We start from the raw sequence: 6,437 nt of genomic DNA on the forward strand, positions 1-6,437 counted from the left end.
CTGAAGAAAAACCTGAAAGAAAGCCCAGCGTTTCCACTAAGCACTCCAAGCCTCTGCAGGCAGCAATTACATTCCGAAGGAAATGTTTTACAATTGTAATTACACATAATAGGAGGAATGTATTTTTCCTTCATCCTACTCCCATGGCGAGTCAATTTAATTTTTAAATACAAGAGACATAATTGATTTTAGCCCTAGATTAGCGCTGAAAATGATCTATATATGTTCCCACTAATGGAACAGGAGACTTGGTCCTCCTTGGAGACTTTCACCCAAACCTGCTCATGCAACAATTACTGGAGGCTGACAGGTTAGTGCACAAGGAGCAGGATGCAGGCGGGAAACACCCCACTGATTAACCATTGAGCAAAATAATTAATATCATGCTCTTCCCAGTTAATTATGGATTAGGCACAAATATATTATCATCATAGAGGCCACAAAGTGATGAGACTGCCTGAAGGGGCCTTGTCCTATTCACCAGAAAATGGGCTTTCTCTGAAGATTTCAGGACAAACCCGTTTCTAAATGGTGCTCTGGTGCGATGGTATGGATTAGGGGTGGGCTCATTTTCTCCAACAATGAAAGACCTATCTCTTATCTGGCAATGGATTTCCCATCTGCTCCTCTACCAGGCTGCTACACAGTTGATGGGTACATAGAGTAGGAATAGCTCAAGGCAAAGCTATGAAATAAGTGGTTTATACTTTGCCATTTTGCTATCAAAATCTGCCTTTAAGCACAGCTACAGAGTCCAATTTTTACCCTCACGGAGTTGTCACCTAATCCTCCCTAAAGCAGGATTAGTAGCTGGGATATTGCCTTCTAAGACTATAATTCCCGGGTGTATTTGCATTTTAATTGATGACTCCAGAGAGTCAGTTTTGGCAGGAATCTCTCACTGGAAAGGTAATGTGGAGACCTAGGTTCCAGTCTGCACCCCTCTATTTACCAGTTAGGTCATTTCCAAGCTGTAAAATAGGATTATATCCGCCTCATGAGATTGCTGTGATAATTAAGTAAATTATGTCATATATTGTGAAAGGCGCTAGCATGGTGTTCACACCTTTGAATGGGTCTCAAGGTGAGAAGGGGATCCTTGAATTCCAAAGGAACCAAGCTACAGTGGTGATGCTGTTCATAAGGCACTTTACCTGCTAGGGCTTTGGCTGTATTACCATGAAAAGGAGAGCACTTATCTATTTGATTGATATCTAAGATCCATTCCCCTTATAAAGTTCTAAGATCCTTTGTCCTAATAAAGTTCCTCAGTAGCACAGAAACAAATGAGGACACACAAGTTTAGGGACTCAGCCTCATCAGTCATGAATGGAGACAGTCTTTCAAGGCATTTATTCAGATATGACTGGCTCTTGAATGTGGGCTGTGTTAGGGTTTAAGGCATTGTAGTTGGCAATGTGAGCTACGTGCCAATAAGGTTTTCTTGTGGGGAAATGGCTGAAGCAATAGTAAACACTCACAACTCCCATTGGTTGATTTATAAGTCCTGCCTCAGTCATACTGTTTGAGAGTCAAAGCTTCTACTGGCTTGGAATATATGATAAAATCTTACAACCAACTGGCTTTTCATCTCTGATGTCTAGTATCACCCTGTCATATGATTTACATCACTCAAAGCATATCATTCTGGGAAAATGGAAAATAGCACTTGTGTTTGTTTGTGTCTGTGTGTGTGCACTTGTCATATGTATGTGTGCATTCCTGTGGATCTATGTCTGTATATGGCTGTGTTTGTGAATGTGTATTGTGTCTGTTTATATTCCCATATAGACTATCTGTAGTAGATGTAGAAATTGTATTGCTGGTCTTTAATAATAGTGGATATGTAATACATGGGGAATTGTATTCCTAGGAAAGCACTGGAGCCTACAGTTCCTGACTTGTGAAATTACTTACGAGTGCCTTTAATGTTCAAACTCACACATCCGAGCACACTCACAAGCGTTTCAGAGGGCAGTAAGCTGGACCCATGAAACTCACTCCAACCACTAGGGCAAGCGGGAGGCCATGTGAAACAATTGTCTCATCCCAATTCACATGACCAGATTTCTTCAATATCAACTGACTAGTCCAAAGGCCTTGCCTTGGTGGCTTGGCTCAGTGGTTGAGCATCGACCTGTGAACCAGGAGGTCATGGTACAACTCCTGGACAGGGTACATGCCCGGGTTGTGGGCTCGATCCCCAGTGTAGGGCATGCAGGAGGCAGTCAATCAATGATTCTCTCCGGTCACTGATGTTTCTATCTCTCTCTCTTTCTCTCCCTTCCTCTCCAAAATCAAATATATATATATATATATATATATATATATATGCCTTTACTTTTGTTCCTTTATATACAAGGATTCGTAGGAAATTCAGAAAATTCTGAAGAGACTAGCAATTATGTATATTCTGGTCAAACTGCTCGTATCCAGGCAGAAACTGGGTTCTTTTTATTTGACATGATATTCAAAACAATTTTCTCTCTGAAGAACTTGCATTCCCCATGTTTCTCACAAGGATGAATAGGCTTTAAGGATATTAATGTATCTTTAATGGCTTAGTATTAAAGTTGGATGAAAGTAGGAATTATTTGTGAAGAAATCAACATCTTCCCATTTAGCTGAAGGAAATATTGAGATTCCAAATAAATTAATCAAATGCTCTCTTGCCAGGAGTGCAGCATGAACCCTTATAACTGTGAACTGTTGTTTTTAGAAAATCATCTACCGGTGACCAACCAAAACAAGGATAATGGAGGTAATATTTTAAATTTGCAGTTGAAGGTAAATCAGAGAACCCTTCATATCTAAAATAGGATTAAATACTGGGTGCACTCTTTGTATCATTTAAGTAACACATTAATTAAAAGTAGGTTGGCCTGCTGAGTGGATGGGCAGTCAGTCATGGACTAGAAGTTACATCTGCTTTCTTAGAGTAGGTGTTCTGAAAATGAGCTTAAGGATCACCTATGGCTTGCGTTTAAAGATAAATCTTCCAAATAAAGAATAAAGATAATCTCTTTTGGACTTAAAGAAATTTCTTCCTTTAACTATTTTGCATTCTAGTTTGTTGACAACCTGCCTGCCCCTTTGACATTTCCTGTAATCCTATTTTTCTGTGGTATTTAGCTTCCTACCTGAATATCTAAAATCCTGAGAGAAGCTAAGATGACTTCAGTTGGTGATAATTTTCTTTGTCTCCCTCTTCCTAATAGAATGCAAGCTTCTTGAGAAATAAGACTTACATCTTATTTTAATTCTCCACAGTTCTTTACCTAATGTCATTTGGATAATAGGCAATCAATAAATATTAGTTGAATCAATGAATTCCTATCTACCCCAGGTTAAGAATGAAAGAAATCACTGAGTGGCCAAGCCATTGAGAGAAGCCTGCTTCAATAATAGTAGAAACTGGATTATTGGCTTCATTAACACCTGAATGGCTGGACTGATTGCTAGCTATCAGGATAAGAACTTTCATCTGCCCAGGTACTGTGCTTACCACTTTTCTTAAATTATATTTTCACAGGAAACCTAAAAAGTAATTCATTCATTTTACAAAGAAGCTCAGGTACAGAATGATTAGGTACATCAACCAAGGTTACACATGCAGTTGCCTCTACCACATCACCTCTAAGAAATTTCTGGCCAATCATCTCTAACTTGGTTTCCCTTAGTGTCAGAATCACAACAAGAACAGAAATATATTCCAATTGGATTAATTTAGGGGATTTTAATACATGAATAGTTTATAAGGCATTTAAGTAATAGGAGCAGGGATAATGAAATACCCTGAAGTTAGTTACTCCTTTAGTAAATATGAGGATTCTAAGAAAAGAAATAATTACTGAGACCTGGAGACAGTGGCTGTATGGAGAGTATTCTTCTCCCTTCTACCTTCTCACCTCTGCCTCCTCTTCCACCATCTGGAGCAGTGAGCATTTATTCAGCATTTAGTAACTGAAGAAACTAGGGGAATAACCACTGGTTTCCTCCTTGTGCTTCCCAGGGGGCAGATCTAAGCGGGAGCCAGAAAGTTAAGGGTTCTATGTGTAGAGTTCAGATAATTCAGCCTCCGAGGGTACAGAGCAGAGAGAAAAGCATGGAGAGTAGATCTGGAAGAGCAAACAGAAACTTGACAGCAAACCCATCACGTAACATGTGAAAACAGAGTTGTAAACTCTGATTGGAGGTCTTGGGAGGCCGGAAAATCTATAAAACAAAAGTAAGTCTTGGCTAACTTAAAAAAAAAAAGAGGAATCTATAAAGTTATCCAAAAAAATTGTTCACTGCTGAGTCCAGTTTAAGCCTGTCTTTTTACTGAATGACTGGCATCTAGTGCTAACTTATAATGCACCCAAGATATTAATTGGAAAGCAGTTGTATCCAAGAATGAGGGCAGAGAAATAATGGGAGGCATTTTGCACAGTGGGTAGCCCTGCTTTGTCAGATCAGAATGGCCCACAGACTGGGAGTGATGCATTTCAATTCCACATGAACAGTCAAGCTCCCTGGAGGAAGAGTGGAGAACGCCAGCTAACACTTTAAATTTGGCCCTCTAGGGTCAGTATAGGTGCCTTTTCTTTCAACTCCTTGACCCTCTGCTCTACTCAACACACAGGTTCGAAATGTTCTTACTGACCCAAATCTTAATTAATATTACTTTCTCAGCTGTGATACCAGATCAGTTTCCACTGACCTACAAATGCCCCTCACTTTGCATCCTGGGAACCCATTTAATCTTCCTTATCTACAACCTGCACTCTGGGTGCCCAGGATGGGTCAGAGTGACTGACATGGGTTGGGTACTGAGTTAGTAGAGACACTCAATAAATGAATAAATAGCTCAATAAATAAATAAGCTGGAAATAATGTTGCCCTCCAAGTGAAGGCAGGCAGAGAACAGGAATGAAAGGAAAAGAGAAGTCAGCCCTTTGTTTTGTGAATATACTGAATGTACAATTAAAAACCTATATTTTTTAAAGTAGTCTTTTGAAAAAAGTCACTTATTAGTACATTTTCCCTGTGTTACTGAAATATCTGAGGACAGTTCAAATAGAAGGAAGTAGGAAGAGAACATGAGGGAACGGGGCTCATGTAGACACTGGGATGTGAGAGATAATGACTGTTCCTTATTTTACAGGAGTAGAATTCTCCATTTTTAATGCTCTTATCTATGACCCAGCTACACTCCAATATTCATAGAGGTAGGGAATCCCTTTTATGTTTCCTGTTTTCCCCTTGCAGAGCCCATCACATACGTGATACTCCATGTAACTGATGGAAAACAGTGGCCAACATCCTTTGCCATGTTAGCTAACAGTGGTATATTCAACTAAACAGGGAGTTCTCTGAGCCTACTTGAAAACATTTGGTAAAGCAAGTAATTAGGAAGGATTAATGACAAATAGTCAAGTCTCCCTTGGATATAATTTCTTTAAGGGTGTACAGGAGTAAATGGAGCTAAGGGATAAACCATTAAACAAAGGAATCAGTGGCCACTTACTATTAGAAGATATTTTAAACAGTATACATGCTAGGCTCCAACAATTAAAACATTTTTTCTTATTATAGGAATTTCCAGTCTATATAGAAACCAAAGGTTTAGATGTGCAGGGGAAAATTAATTCCACAAGGTTAACCCTGCCAACTAAGCAATCTAAAGCAATCACAGGTTATATTTCAACCACTGCCTCTGCATAGGTAATTATATTAACAAGTGTTTTCAAATTGCCCCAGTTTCTCAGAATCATTGATAGCTTCTTACATTTTTAATAAAACACTATTTATAAAATGTCTGCCATTTCTCATGGACTACTGTAGCTCCTTTGCTTCCTACCAATGCATACTTTGGAGGAGAAAGCAGTTCTGTTTTGTTTGTTTGTTTGTTTATATTGGGATATTTTGTTTATTTTGTTTTATTTTGCTTTCCCTCTATTTGTTATAAGGTGGCTTTGTATACAGTGCATACAGAACTCGGATACCTAGGGAATGTAGAATTTGGAGTTGACTTAAAACATGTCAAGTTTGTATTAGCATGACACTGGGTTGCCAGGGACTTGGGGCGGGGCAGTCAGTGTGTTTGCAGTTGAGCCTCAGACCATTTCCTCCAGGAGTTGTGGTCTTTGGTTTCTTACAGTCCAGGTAGAATTGGTCCACACTTCAGAGCACCAATGTATGCCTTGTCGCCTACACTATAGGGTCACCAGTCAATAGCAGAGGCAAGCTTACATGTCAGCCTTAGGGAAACACCATTTCTTAGTAAAATTAAAAATTTTCCCTATGGAGATAAATGGATATATAATATTCTACATGAAATTGGGAATTTATAAATGTATTTATATAAACCCAATGATGGGATGGACTATGATTTAGTAGAAATAATTCAGTTAGAGAAGCCTTGGGCTATCCAAATCTTGAAAGCTCTTTTAGGA

This window comes from Myotis yumanensis, unplaced genomic scaffold, assembly GCF_028538775.1.
Source record: "Myotis yumanensis isolate MYYU_CA2020_CCGP unplaced genomic scaffold, mMyoYum1.0.hap1 SCAF_7, whole genome shotgun sequence".
In the NCBI taxonomy this organism is placed as follows: Eukaryota; Metazoa; Chordata; class Mammalia; order Chiroptera; family Vespertilionidae; genus Myotis; species Myotis yumanensis.